Here is a 15664-nt window from a genome sequence, read left to right on the forward strand (position 1 = left end):
AGCTAATTTTCAATGGCATTTTTTGGTGCTTTGACTATTGATGTTTAAATATAACAGAAATATAACAAACAACCCTAAATTTGTATAAAACCACAAAAACCTTAAATAGCCAAAACAATCTTGAGAAACAACAAAGCTGGAGGCATTATGCTCCTTAATTTCAAACTGCATTACAAAGCCATGATAATCAAAACAGTATGGGATTAGAATATGAAATACAGTTAAATACAACAAAAAAGAGAGACCAGAAATAAACTCACACATAGATGGTCAATTGATTTACGACATAAGAGCCAAGAATATACAACAGGGAAAAAAGAGTCTCCTCAATAAATGGTGTTGGGAAAACTGGACAGCAACATGCAAAAGAATAAAACTGGACCTACAGCTTTTACTATAAACAAGAATTAACTCAAAATAGATTAAAAAAAAAAAAACTTGTACTTCACAATATCCTTGGTGGTGATTTTCAGTTTTGACACAAAAAGCAAAGGACACAAAAGCAAAAATACATGAAGTAAAAATACATTAAACTAAGAAGCTTCTGCACAGCAAAGGAAATCATCAAAGAAATGAGAAGGCAAGCTACTGAATGTAAGAAAATATTTGTAAGTCATATATGTAATAAGGGGATAATATCCAAAATATATAAAGAAGTTACACAACAGATAACCAAAGTAAAATCCAGTTAAAAAATGGGCAGTGAATTGAATAGACATTTCCTAAAGATATCCAGATGGCCAACATGATTCATGAAGAGATGCTCACTATCAGTAATCATCAGGGAAATATAAATCAAAACCACAATGAGATATCATTTCATACCTGCTAGAATGGCCATTGTCTGAAGGACAGGAAACAACAAGGATGTGAAGAAAAGGGAAGGCTTATGCTCTGCTAATGGGAATGTAAATTGGTATAATCACTGTAGAAAGCAGTATGGAGGTTCCTCAAATAAATAAATAAATAAAACTACTGTCTTTTTAAAAAAAATTTTATTTATTTATTTGACACAGAGAGAGACAGCAAGAGAGGGAACACAAGCTGGGGAAATAGGAGAGGGAGAAGCAGGCTTCCCACTGAGCAGGGAGCCCAATGTGGGGCTCGAAGTGGGGCTCGATTCCAGGACTTAGGGACCATGACCTGAGCTGAAGGCAGACACTTAAAGACTGAGCCACCCAGGCACCCCAATAAAACTACCATTTAATCCAATAATTCTACTTCTCAATATTTATTTGAAGACAAAGAAAACACTGGCTCAAAAAGATGTATGTACCCCTCATATTCATTCTAACAGCATTTACAATAGCCAAGACAGGTCAGCAGCCTAAGTGTCCACAGACAGATAAATGGGTAAAGAAAATGTGGTATATACATAAAATGGAATATTATGCAGCCATAGGAAAAATGAAATCCTGCTATTTGCAATAACATAGATGGACCCTGAGGGTATTATACCAAGTGAAATAAATCAGACAAAGAAAGACAAATGCTGGATGATCTCACTTACATGTGGAATTTGAAGAAAAAAAAACAAAAACAAAAAAATCAGGCTCATAGATACAAACAGATCTGTGGTGCAGCAGCAGGGGTAGGGGTTGGCAAAATAGGATGAGCTGTCCAAAGGTACAAATATTCAGTTATAAAATAAATAGGTCATGAGGAGGTAATGCAGAGCTGGATGCCTTTGATTAATAATATTGTATTGCATATTTGAGAACTGCTAGAAAGTACATCTTAAAAGTTCTCATCACATGGAAAAAAATTTTGTAACAATATATGGTGAGGGATGTTAACTAGACTTACTGTGCTGATCATTCACAATATTTAGAAATAGTGATCATTATATTGTATTTCTGGAGCAAATATGATGTTATGTCAATTATACCACAAATAAAAAGTATAATAAAAATTACAGAGATGAAAAGAGATAGTATATACAAATATTCATTTAATACCCCAAAATCCTTAATGTCTTAAACAGTATAATTAAGCTATTTAGTACAGCCAATGAAATACTACAAAAACACTAAAACTGATATTGTAGAATAGTTAACAACATGAAAAGCTGTTGATAAAAAATCATGTTATTATTGTTTAGAAATATTTTTCACTTAAAAAAGAAATATTTTCACTGAATTATACAATTTAAAAAGGTGATTTTTATGGTATGTGAATTAATTTTCAATTAAAAATGTTCATTCTTCTGTGGCACACATTAAAAAAGATTTAAAAAAATTAAGTAATGGGGAAAGGTATATCATGCTAACACTAATCAAAAGAAAGCTAGAGGGGCCCCTGGGTGGCTCAGTGGGTTAAGCCTCTGCCTTCGGCATAGGTCATGATCTCAGGGTCTTGGGATCGAGCCCCGCATTGGGATCTCTGCTCAGCAGGGAGCCTGCTTCTCTCTCTCTCTGCCAGCCTCTCTGCCTACTTGTGATCTCTCTGTCAAATAAATAAATAAATTAAATATTTTTAAAAAAAGAAAGAAAGAAAGCTAGAGAAGCTTTAATAGTTCAGACATAGCAGATTTCAGAGCAAGGAAAATTATCAGGCATAAAGTAGGGTATTACATAATGATAAAAGGACAATTCTACAAGAAGACATAATAATCTTTATTGTGCATATGCCTAAAAGCAGCATTAACACCTGAGGCAAAACTGAGAGAAATGAAAGGAGACATGATGAAGCCACTATTAAATTTGGAAACTTCAACATCCCCCTATCAGAAACAGATAGATCCAGCAGGCAGAAAATCAGTAAGGACATGGTTGAAGTCCATTAGTCAGCTGGATATTTGACATTATCTACCTTAACTAACAACAGAAGACTACAAATTCTTCTCTAGTTTACACGGAATACTTGCCAAGATAAAATATAATCTTGGCCATAAAACATATCTTAACAAATTTAAAAGAACAGAAAGCATACAATGTCTCTCTCAGAACACTGTGGAATTAAACTAGGTATCAATAAAAGAAAAATAGCTGGGAAATATCAAAATACATGGATATCAAACAGTGTATTTCTAAATAACATATGGCTCAAAGATAAATTTAAAAATATCTTTAGCTAAATGAAAATGCACCTTATAAAAATTTGTGGGTTGCAATGAAAGCAATGCTTAGAGTAATCTACAGCATTGAATTCACCTTTAGAAGATATAAAATCAATAATTTAAGTTTCCACCTTGGGAAAGTAAATCAAGAAGAGCAAATTAAATCCAAAGTAAGCAGAAGAATAAAAAATCAGTAATAAATATATTTTCAGTAAGTACATTTATAAAAAATTATTATAATCCTTGATTATATTCTCAAATATTGGGGGATGGGCACATTTTGTCATTATCTCATCCCATAACTCTCTATAAGTATCTAGCAATTCTATAAATGTTAATTTTAACGAGATCATAAGAGGGGTCTTTTACAATGAAAAATAACCAAGTTTTTACTTATTTTTTAGATCTTAAGTGAGAGGGGAAAAACGTGTCCCCCAAAATTCTGAGGTTCTTACAAAGTATATTTCTTCCTTATCTGCTAGGTCATTTGGGGTTAATGAAATGCTTTAATACTGAATCTCATCTTAGGTACCTACAAACACATTTTTGGTTATTATTAACTGATCTTTGTTTTATACAGTTTAATTCTTAAGCCATTCTCAACTGATTATTTTAGTTGGTGATATGAATTCTAAAATAATCTCAAAATCAGTCTTTCTCATATATTAGGATCATTTATATTTGTGTTCTATATTGCAACAATAGTCATCTCCATCAATAGTATTTATTTTCCAACATATAAACAAACTTAATATTAAAAAACACTCTAGGATAAAACACTATTATTTGAAATCAACTTATTGCTATCCAAAGGAAAGATAAATATATAGTTAGTAAGTTATAATATTAAATGTAGTACACTATATTTCCATTTTTTTTAAGAACTAGCATTCTACAGTCAGAATATAAGGTATTTTTCAGTTATTCAAACTATTCAATTAAAAAATCTGTCACATAGCCCAGTCAGTTTGAAGAAGAAAGGATTCTCATGCAACATTTAATTTTATTTCTTATTCTTTATTGCATATCAGTGTAACTAGAATAACACAAATCCTCAGGCCCCATTAGTCTGCGTCATGAATCTTATCTCTGTAGCTATGGGGCCAGATGGTTATACTGCCCACCAACAGAAGCTGAAAACCACTGTAATTGTTTTTCAATATACCGACTTAAAGTCCTGTGTACCAAGTACTGCCAAACTTAAATATGACAAAGTGGAATCCAGGCAGTTTTGTTCCTTTTTTATTTTTGATAATTTTACAATTACTTTGTAAAATGCACATATAAATGTGTGTATCATTAAGTTCAAATAATAAAGCTATGTTCAAAAGGCAAATATAAGTATAGCAACATATTACATAAAGCATCAGGACCCCAATTACAATTTCAAAGAAGTCCTGTAGTTGAAAAGAAATTAGTATCATTGTCAGTAAACTTAGTTTGTATCAACTAAAGTACTAATTTTAAAATTATCATACATTTTTAATCATACTATAAAACCATGTCTTTATAAACTATAATGTACATCAACTATAAGTATCATCTTTATTCCCAGCTTTTTTCATTAAAAAAAAATTGGTAGCAAACATATGAAGAGTAACTATACAAGGTTATAATTAATGAACACCTAAATTAAATTTTGAAAAGTAAAAACTTATTCTGTATGTTTATTTCCTTTTCAAGTGGATATTTACCAAATATTTTCAAGAAATTTTAAAAAAATGTTTTGCTCAGAGTGTCATTGACCTCTGAGCATCACACTCAGTCACTGGAACTTTAGATGATAGATATACAAATACATTATTATTTTAAGTAAGGAGTATATTAAAATAAAAATATTTGGTTTGGTGATCTATGTTATAAGAACTTATTTTGCAAACATCAGTTATGACATTATTAAGTAAATTCTGTACAATAGACTCCAGAATTACCATAAACTTTGCTAAGATTCTGTAAATGAAATAAAATCATGAAAAAGGAGAAAATAATGGTTTATTTTTTCAAAAATCTAACTGTAGGAAATACAACTAATAGTATTTTACATTTATCATGGTTGCAAACTATTTTTAGTTTAGGATGTCTGCGATATATTTAGGCCCATTATAAACATTGCAATTATTTTATAAGGAATATTTTTTATTCATTGAGTCAATACTGTTTTGATGAAGAACTTGCCATGATTTTACATCACACACAAAATGTACTTTAAAATTTAAGGAGAAGAGTTCTAGTAGAACAATTACAATATTATATATCTCCTGGCAAATGAAAATGAACTCTAGCTGGTTTGTAAGTTTATATAAAAAACACTGATCCCTTAAAACATTACATTTTGGTGGTATATTCCACATGTTTCAGATACCATAAAAAGTCATTTGGAACAATGAGCCAAAGATGCACTTGTAATCTAGACATCTTAATTTCTGTCCTTGAAATGTATTTACTTTATAAAATTTAGAAGGTTGTATATTTCTGTTCACAACTTTTAAAAAGCTTTTGTGAAAACACCAGTTCAAATTTTATTTTTCTATCCCATGCTTGTAGACTGTAAAACTATAAGCTTGAAAAAACTAAAGGATGATGAGCCAGAAGATGGATATAAAACAATAAAAACTGATTTAAATCTAGAAAAATATTTGCACAGAAATCTATACCTCTTAAGAAATCATAAAGCAAGAAGAGAATAGAATAAAATATTTAAAGTATTGAGAGAAAAAAGAAAACCCACCAACCTAGAATTCTATACCCTGTGAAATTACTTTTCAAAATGAAGGAGAAACATTTTCACAGACAAACATTGAGGAAATTTGTTGCCAATAGAAATGTTAAAAGAAGTTCTATAGAGAAAAGGAATAAGATGTAGTTCAGAAATGCAGATTGATAGAAAGCAAAGAAGAACACTGGGAAAGAAACGGTACATAATATAAAAATCTTTTATTTTTTCTTAGTCTTAATTGATCTGATTATGACAAACATAAAAGTTTGTCAAAATAACAAATGATATAAGCAACTATCTAAGTTTGTACATATGTCGTACATACATGAATGTTTATATATATATAAGTGAAATTAAAGAAGCAAATATATAAGGGACAGAAGAAAAGAATCAGGTTTATTTTTAATTATAAGGTACTTACACCTGAGAAGGAATAGAGTATTATTTGAAAATGGAACTTAATTAATTATAAATGTGGATTGCAAACTTTAGAGCAACTACTGAAAATGGTAAAATAAGAACTATAACCAAGATGCTATATGAAAGGAAAGAAAATGGAATCATCTACAATGCTCATTTAAAACCACAAAAGCCATAAAAAGAGTGAAAGACAGAAGATAAAATAAAGGATAATGGCAACAAATAGAAAACAACAATGGATATCACAAATATTAACCAAATATATCAATAATCATTATGAATGTCAAAGGTCCAAATGAACCAATTAAGGGAGATTATCAGATAATATTAAAAAAAGACCGAAGTATATCTTGTCCACAAGAAAACCACTTTAAAGGTAAAGACATATAAAATGATAAAGATATACCATGCAGACACCTATTAAAAGAAAGCAGGAGTAGCTATATTAACTTTAAACAGAGCAGTCTTCAAAGCAAGAGAAATTATCAGGATAAAGAATGGCAACATGGGGGCTTAAGTGGGTAGGAGAAGAATAAATAAAACAAAAAAGGATTGGGAGGGAGACAAACCATAAGTGACTCTTAATCTCACAAAACAAACTGAGGGTTGCTGGGGGGGAGGGGGAGTTAGGAGAAGGGGGGTGGGGTTATGGACATTGGGAAGGGTATGTGCTTTGGTGAGTGCTGTAAAGTGTGTAAACCTGGCGATTCACAGACCTGTACCCCTGGGGATAAAAATATATGTTTATAAAAAATAAAAAATTATTAAAAAAAAAAAAGAATGGCATTACAGAGGCACCTGGGTGGTTTAGTCAGTTAAGGTCATTTAGTCAATTTTTAGTTGACTTAAATTTAGTCAATTTAAGGTCTGTTAAATTTACAGCATTGATGACCTGCCATCAGCTCAGGTCATGATCCCAGGGTCCTGAGATAGAGCTCCACATCAGGCTCTCTGCTCATCTGGGAGCCTGCTTCTCCCTCTCCCACCCCCCCACTCCCGGCTTGGGCTCACTCTCTCCCTCTCTTTGTCAAATAAATAAAATAAAATCTTAAAAAAAAATGACATTAAATAATAATAATAGGGTCATTTCTCCAAAAAAGACATACCAACTGGTAGAGTTTAGGCACCTAACAAAAGTGAAGCAAAACTGATAGAATTGCAAGAAACAGATGAATCCACTATCACAGCTAGAGACTTCAACCCCACTATCAAAAAATGAACAGATCTAGCAGACAGAAAATCAATAAGAACATAGTTAAACACAACAACACCATCCATCAACAGGATGTAATTGACATCTACAGACTACCTCATCCAACAACTGCCAAATGTATATTCATCAAAAGCTCACATAAACATTTACCAAGATAGGCCATAGTTTGGGCCTAAAACACAACTTAACAGATTTAAAAGCACAGAAATTATATAATGTCTGCCCCAGATCACAATGGAATTAAACCACACATCAATAACAGAAAGATAGCTGGAATACCCCCAAATATGTGGAGATTAAACAACATATTTCTAAATAACACATGGTCAAAGACCTCAAGAGAAATTTAAAAATATTTTAAACTAAATGAAAAATAAAAATACAACTTCTCAAAATTTGTGGGATGTAGCAAAGGCAATGATTAGAGGGAAATTTACAGCATTGAATGCATATATAAAGAAGAAAAATCTAAAAGCAATAATCTGAACTTTACCTTAGAAAACTAGGAAAAAAAGGAGCAAATAAAATCCAAGGTAAGCGTAAATAAAGAAATAATAAAAATTACAGGAGAAACCAGTGAAATTAAAAACAGAAAATCAATAGAGAATATCCATGAAACCAAAAGCTGGTTCTTTGGAAAGATCAAAGAAAAAAGTGAGAGAGAACACAAATTGTTAATTATTATTAATCACTAATATTCATTATTTTTAATTATTAATACCAGAAATTAAAGAGTGGACAATACTACAGATCCCATGGACTTTAGAAGTATAATAAAGAAATATCATGAACAGTTCCATGCACAAAAGTTTCATATCCTAGATGAAATGTACACATTCCTTGAAAGACACAATCAGTTATGATTCACACAAGAACAAATAGACAATCTGAATAGGCAGATATTTATAAAAGAAATTAAGTTAATAACTAATAACCTTCCAAAATAGAAAGCACCAGACCCATATAAGTTCACTGAGGAATGCTACCAAACTTAAGGAAGAAATTATACCAATTCCCTACAATCTCTCTCAGAAGACAGAAGCAAAACCTAACTTATTCTACGAGGTCAGAATTATCTTAACATTATGACCAAAGACATTACAAGAATGTAAAGAACAGACCAATATTTCTCCTGAAAACAGATCCAAAAATCCTGGAAAAAAAGTTTTGCAAATTGAATCCAACAAAGTATAAAAAGAATCTACCAAGTGGGATTTTTCCAAGGTATGCATGTCTGGTTCAACATTCACAAACCAATCTGTGTAATCCATCACATTAACAGGCTGAAAAAAAAAATCACATGATCATTTCAGCATACACAGAAAAATCATTTTATCAAATCCAACACTATTCATGATAAAAATTCTCAGTAATGAAAGAATAGAGAACTTCTTCAAATTGATAAAAATACCTATATAAATTTCTGTAGCTGACATCATACTTAGTGATAAGAAATAAGAAGCTTCCCCAGTAAGACCCCACTAAGGTCCAAGGCAAGGATATTCCAACTGATCACTGCCTTGTAACATCCTACTTAAATTCTTAGCTATTTCAATAAGACAGAGCAAGGAAATTTAAAAATATATAAGGACTGGGAAGAAGGAAATAAAACTGTTTTTGTTCACAGATGACATGATCATCTACATAGAAAACCCAAAAGAGGGCACCTGGGTGGCTCAGTCTGTTAAGCATCTGCCTTAGGCTTCAGTTATGATCTCAGGGTCCTAGTACCAAGCCCAACTCCCTGCCCAGTGGACAGTCTGTTTCTCCCTCTTTCTCAGCCCCTAACCCAACTCATGCTCACTTTCTCAATTTCTCTCTCTCAAATAAATATTTTTTTAAAAAGAAAATTCAAAAGAATCAATAAAACGAAACAAAACAAACAAGCAAAAAAAACTACTAAATCCTGAAATGAAAAAGTGATTTAAACAGGTTGCAGATACAAGGTTCATACACAAAGCCAATCATTTTCCTACATACCAGCAATGAACAAGCTAAAAACACTATATTGTTTACATTAGCACCCCAAAAATGAAATATTTAGTTATAAATGTAACAAAATATGTACAAAATCTATAGAAGGAAAACAACAAAGTGCTGATGAACAAATTCAGAGAACTAAATAAATGGAGAGAAATTTCATGTGCATTGATAGCTCAGATACGAAGACTCACTATCAAGATGTCAGTTCCTTCCAACTTGATCTATAAATTCAGTGCAATGCCATTCAAAATCTCAATTATTTTATCAATACCAACAAACTGATTTTAAAGTTTATATAAAGAGGCAAAAACCCATAATATCTGACACACTATTGAAGAAGAACAAAATTGGAGGAATGCCACTGCCAGATTTTAAGACTTACCATAAAGATACAGTTGTCAAGACAATGTAGTATTGTCAAAACAATGGATAGTCCAATGGAACAGAACAGAGTCCAGAAACAGACAGACAGAAATATAGTCAACTGATCTTTCACAAAGAAGCAAAGATAGTACAAAGGAGCTAAGATAGACTTTTAACCAATGGTGTTGAAACAATTGGACATCCAAATGCAAAACAAACAAACAAAAACATGACTCTAGACACAGACTTAACACTTTCAGAAAAATTAATTCAAACTGGACCTATGATCCAAATGTAAAACACAAAACCTTAAAACTCATAGAAGATAACCTAGAAGAAAATCAAGGTGACCCTACGTATAATAATAAAAAATCATAACCTACAGGGCGCCTGGGTGGCTTAGTGGATTAAGGCCTCTGCCTTCGGCTCAGGTCATGATCCCAAGGTCCTGAGATCGAGCCCCACATTGGGCTCTCTGCTCTCTGCATGCTTCTCTGCCTACTTGTGATCTCTGTCTGTCAAATAAATAAATAAATAAATCTTTTTTTTAATATAATTTTTTATTTTTTATAAACATATATTTTTATCCCCAGGGGTACAGGTCTGTGAATCACCAGGTTTACACACTTCACAGCACTCACCAAAACACATACCCTCCCCAATGTCCATAATACCACTCCTTTCTCCCAAACCCCCTCCCCCCAGCAACCCTCGTATCATGCTTAGCGAAATAAGTCAAGCGGAGAAAGACAACTATCATATGATCTCCCTGATATGAGGAAGTGGTGATGCAACATGGGGGCTTAAGTGGGTACGAGAAGAATAAATGAAAGAAGATGGGATTGGGAGGGAGACAAACCATAAGTGACTCTTAATCTCATAAATCTTTTTTAAAAAAATCATAACCCATGAAAGAAATATTTCATAACCTATACTTCATTCAAATCAAAGACATATAATTTTCAAAAGTAATGTCAAATGTATGAGAAAACAAGCCACAGACTGGGAGAAAATATTTACAAAAGACACATTTGAAAAAAGACTTTTATCCAAAATATACAAAGAACACTTAAAACTAAATAATATGGAAATGAACCAGATTAAAAAATGGGCCAAAGAAGATATACAGATGGAATATTAAAACAACAATGAGCAATCATCACACACCTATTAGAATAACCAAAATCCTGAACATGGACACTACCAACTGCTGGCAAGGATGTTTAGCAACAGAAACTATCATTCGTTGTTGGTAAGAATATAAAATAGTACAGCAAGTGTGGAAGATGGTTTGGCTATATCTTATAAAACTAAATATATTCTTATCAGATATCAAGTAATTGCACTCCTTGATATTTATCCAAAGGAGTTGAATACTTATTTTTATAGAACAACTTGCACATGGATGTTCATAACAACTTTACTCATACTTGTTAAAATTTGGGAGCAACTAAGATGTCCTTCAGTAGGTGAATGGATAAAGTGTGGTACATCCAGGCATGAACTATTACTCAGCACTAAAAAGAAATTGGTATCAAGCCATAAAAAGACATGGTATACCTTAAATGCATATTACTAAGTGAAAGAGACCAACTAAAAAAGCTACATAGTGAAGGATCCTACTATATGACATAATGAATAAAGCAAAAGTGTGGAGATAGTAAAAAGATCAGTGGTTGCAGAGTTCATGGGGTGAATGAATAGGCAGGACACAGAAAAATTTTAGGCAGTAAAATTCTGAATATTATTAATGAGGGATACATGTCATCTTGCTTTGTCCAAACTCACTGAATATACAACACCAAAATTGAAATGAAAGGTAAACTATGGACTTTTGGTAATTATGAAATGTCAAGATAGGTTCATCAAACATAATAAATGTACCACTTTAGCAGGGGATATTGATGGGGTAGGCTATGTACCTGCAAGTATATGTGGGGATATACTGAAAATCTGTTTTTTTTTTTTAAAGATTTTATTCATTTTATTTGACAGAGATCACAAGTAGGCAGAGAGGCAGGCAGAGAGAGAGGAGGAAGCAGGCTCCCCGCTGAGCAGAGAGCCAGATGCAGGGCTCGATCCCAGGACCCTGAGATCATGACCCGAGCCGAAGGCAGCGGCTTAACCCACTGAGCCACCCAGGCACCCCAAAAATCTCTGTATCTTCCTCCAATTTTGTCGTGACCCTAAAACTACTCTAAAAAATAAAGTCTTAAAAATAAAATAAAATAAAAAGGGAGGCCAGCAAATAGAAGTTAAGGGGAAAAAGTTGTCCTTGGCTCCCCAGAAGGGTCAGAAGGGTGAGGGTTCCTTCAACAAGGGAAAATAAATGCTAAAAAAATAAGCTGAGAACAAGCTAGCTGGCTAAATAAATTCAAGTGAAGGGAACAATAAAAAAAGATTTTTTTGCTTACATTATATATCAGAAAGGGTAGGAGGAGGAACAGTAGTTGAACAGAGAGATAAAGCACAAGAAATGGAAAGATCAGAGCCTTAGCATGTACTGATCAAGCCATGCACCATAAGCATCATAGTCCATGATCTAGGACCTTCTTCATTTGGCTTCAGTGTCTTCTTGTCTTCTTCAGTGTCTTCTTGCGAAGAAGGAAAAAAAAGTGTTTGGAAACAAATTTACTGTGCTTCTCTACAACTTACACACAACAGTCATAGTTATACCTATAGTAATAAAAGTAACATTTCATTAATTATAAACAAGCACAGGCATCTTATTGGGGTAGTGGTTGAACAATTTAGTAAACTTACTAAAAATCATTTAATTGTTCACTTAAAACAGGTTAGTTATGGTACATAAATTGTGCCTCAGTAAAGTTCTTTTAAATATCTATTCTCAATTTTCTTTATGGTACTTTTTCAGATACTCTCTACTATCTTTCCATAGAAAAAAAGCCCAAATGCCTCTACAGAATATCATTTTCAACATATTTATAGCTCAGTTTGTCTGATGTTCCTTTTGAAATGTGGAATCCATGATTAAATGCATCATTCCCATCATGTTTTACTTATACAGAATTAATGATTTTACTACTTAGCTGTGTTGGTATATTTTATTCTGGTTACTGTAGCTTATGACTATTTAGCAACCATATCACACTGTTTGATTATATTAAACATAAACTTAAATCCTTAGACTTTTTTACCCTCTACAATCAACTTCCAAGGAAATTTCTTGGAATTTCTTGGAATTTCACATAATATTCAATATTTTTTTCATTTTTACTTAAAATTATACTAATGAACATTTAAGAAAAACAGAAAATAGGGAAGAAGAACAAAAACCATAGCTGATAATGTGGTATATTTACTTTCAGCACATTTTATATGAATAATAATATCAGAAAAAAATAACATCAATTTCTATGGCCATCCTTCCCAGGTCCAAGAAATGATGTATTTAATACTCTATATAATAAAGTCTATTACATCAGCCTGTTTCAGTCCCTTCATAGTTCTTATCACTGTCCAAAACTTTATTTGGTCACTTTTTCACTGTTTACCTTGTTAGTATACACAATTCTAGAGCTTATAAGCTATATTAACCTTTCTTCCCCTGGGCCCTCATCTAGTTCTGTAGTTTAAAATTAACTCCAAAAAACATTAAATTAAATTAAATTAACTCCATCTAGCCCCTAGCCATAACTCTAAACCTAAGGTTATCCCTCTGGAGAGGTCTCAGAACTGCAGGATAGTAGGCACATACCTTTGCACTGTCCCTAAACCTAACCATTATTCTGGTTCCTAAAGTGAATCCTAATTCTAGATCTGAGGGGACAAAAAAAGATTTGGTACACACATTGGAATATTACTCAGCCATAATAGTAACTGAAATAAGTCAGTCAGAGAAAGACAAGTATCATATGACTTCACTCATATGCAGAATTTATGAAAGAAAACAAATGGGTAAATTGGGGGGCGGGAGAAACAGAAAGGCAAACCAAGTAATACTGATGGTTACCAGAGAGGAGGTGAGTGGGGGGATGGGTTACATAGATGATGGGGATTAAGAAGCGCACTTGTTATATGCACCAGGTAGTCTAGGAAGTGTTGAATCACTATTTATTGTACACCAGAATCCAATATTACAGATTAAGATAACAACTGGAATTAAAATTAAAACTTTCAAAAAAGCAAAACAAGGTAAAATAAAATAAAAGTAACTCCATATGTACGCTGAAGATTCCTAAAATTATCGCTCTAGCCCAGACCTCTCTCATGAACCCCAAACTCATGTGTATAATGCCTACAGACACATAAACACATAAAAACTTCCATTACATATGTACTGCATAGACATACATCTGTATATTCCACATGTCTATAACCAAATTCTGGACTCTCCCTACTATCCCACCAACATTGTCCATCCATAGTCTTTCCCATCTCAGTTGATGGCCATTCTATCCTTCAGCTGATCAATTTGATTTCTTTCATTCCCTAGTATTCCATACCCATGCCATTAGCAAATTGTACTGACTATGCCTTCAAAAATATGTCCAGAATCTAGTCAATTTCTCAGCATCCCCACTGATACTATCATAGCCAAGTCTCCACCAACTCTATCCTTGCCCCCACCCTCCATTGTAGTCTACTTTCACATTTCTGAGTGATCTTTTTAGACACAAGGCAAGTCACATCAAAACTCTGCAATGGCTTTGTTTCACCCAGGATAAAAAAAAAAACAAAATCCTTTCTTTAGGCTTTTGTCATCTCTCTGATCTGTACCGCTCACTCCCTTTTGTTTTCACCTCACTCAAAGCCTTCTGTATTTTCTAAATGTTCTCAATGTTTTGTTTTTATTAACAATAACAACAAAAATAAACCGTTTAAACGATGGAACTATGAAAGGGTAATCTCCCTTTTTACCCAAACGATTTCTCTTTAAGTACAAAATTAAATACAAAGCCAAGTCTTTAGGAAAAACAAACAAAACCTAAGTTAAGTTCATGGCAAGACCTTGTAGAGCCCTCAATGCCTGCCTATGGCATTGATGGAAAGTTTAGTGAAGACAGGTTTCTAAAATAAATAAAAATGCATGGTGTGGTAGGTGATTTCTGGGTTTGGGATTGAAAAATTATGTTAAAGTCTTCTCTACTACTGATTGTGAGGCCTTCAGTAAGTCATTATTCTGATTCATAATTTTCTTCTATGTAAAGATGAAGAGATTAACCTGTAAAACTCATTATAAACTTGTGCTTTACAAGATAAAGACTTATAGATCGCTACTAAAAATACATCTAATAGGTCTGACTTATTCCCAGTAATGTCATTTAAAGTTCTTGATCAGTCTGCATATGCAAAAGAATGCCAGTAAATAAACCAATACCATAAATGTTAAGGGACTGGTCCCAGATTGAATTATATACAATTTACAAAAGCCTATGAAGTGAACTCAAAACTTAGGGGTAGAGAGGCTCACTTACTAAGAACTGCAAAGGCAAAGAAACCACAAACCTAAGGTTCCTGAACAGAATACAGATTTTTCATGTTCAGACTATATATCTGGACGTGGGCTTGGAGCAAATGTCTTCAGATGACGACACGGTGGGAGGAATTAACTGTCAAGAGGTCTTTGGGAACTGTTCCTGGCTGAAACAAACCGCGAGTTAGAAAGGACGCACCACTTTTCGAGAGAGATGGAAGATAAATTGTGATTTTGTCTTCTTAACGGGTCGGTTCTAGCAATTTCATCGCCCAACACTAACCACTCACCGGGTCAACTGGGCTGCAAGGCCTTATGAGTTGGGAACAAACGGCCCAGACCCGGCACAATCCGTCAAATCGCTAGGTGTTCATCTGTTCCGGAGACGGTTGCTAGGGAAACGAGGCCCGACTCTGTTCTCGGTCCCTCTAGGTTTTCTCGGGGCGGGCCAGAGCTTCGGGGGCGTGGTTACGT

The 15664-nt window shown here is 33.3% G+C and overlaps 1 protein-coding gene across 1 annotated transcript in view; it reads right to left on the reverse strand.

The window, feature by feature from the left end:
- The window catches only part of LRRIQ3 (leucine rich repeats and IQ motif containing 3), a 221123-nt gene extending 205473 nt beyond the window's left edge, over window positions 1-15650 (reverse strand). Inside the window, exon 1 of the mRNA XM_059137558.1 lies at window positions 15481-15650. The gene's annotated coding sequence lies outside the window, so the exon portion shown is untranslated. The remainder of the gene's footprint in view (window positions 1-15480) is intronic.
- Window positions 15651-15664: the final 14 nt, after the last annotated feature.

Source organism: Mustela lutreola, chromosome 10 (genome assembly GCF_030435805.1).
Source record: "Mustela lutreola isolate mMusLut2 chromosome 10, mMusLut2.pri, whole genome shotgun sequence".
NCBI classification, from domain to species: domain Eukaryota; kingdom Metazoa; phylum Chordata; class Mammalia; order Carnivora; family Mustelidae; genus Mustela; species Mustela lutreola.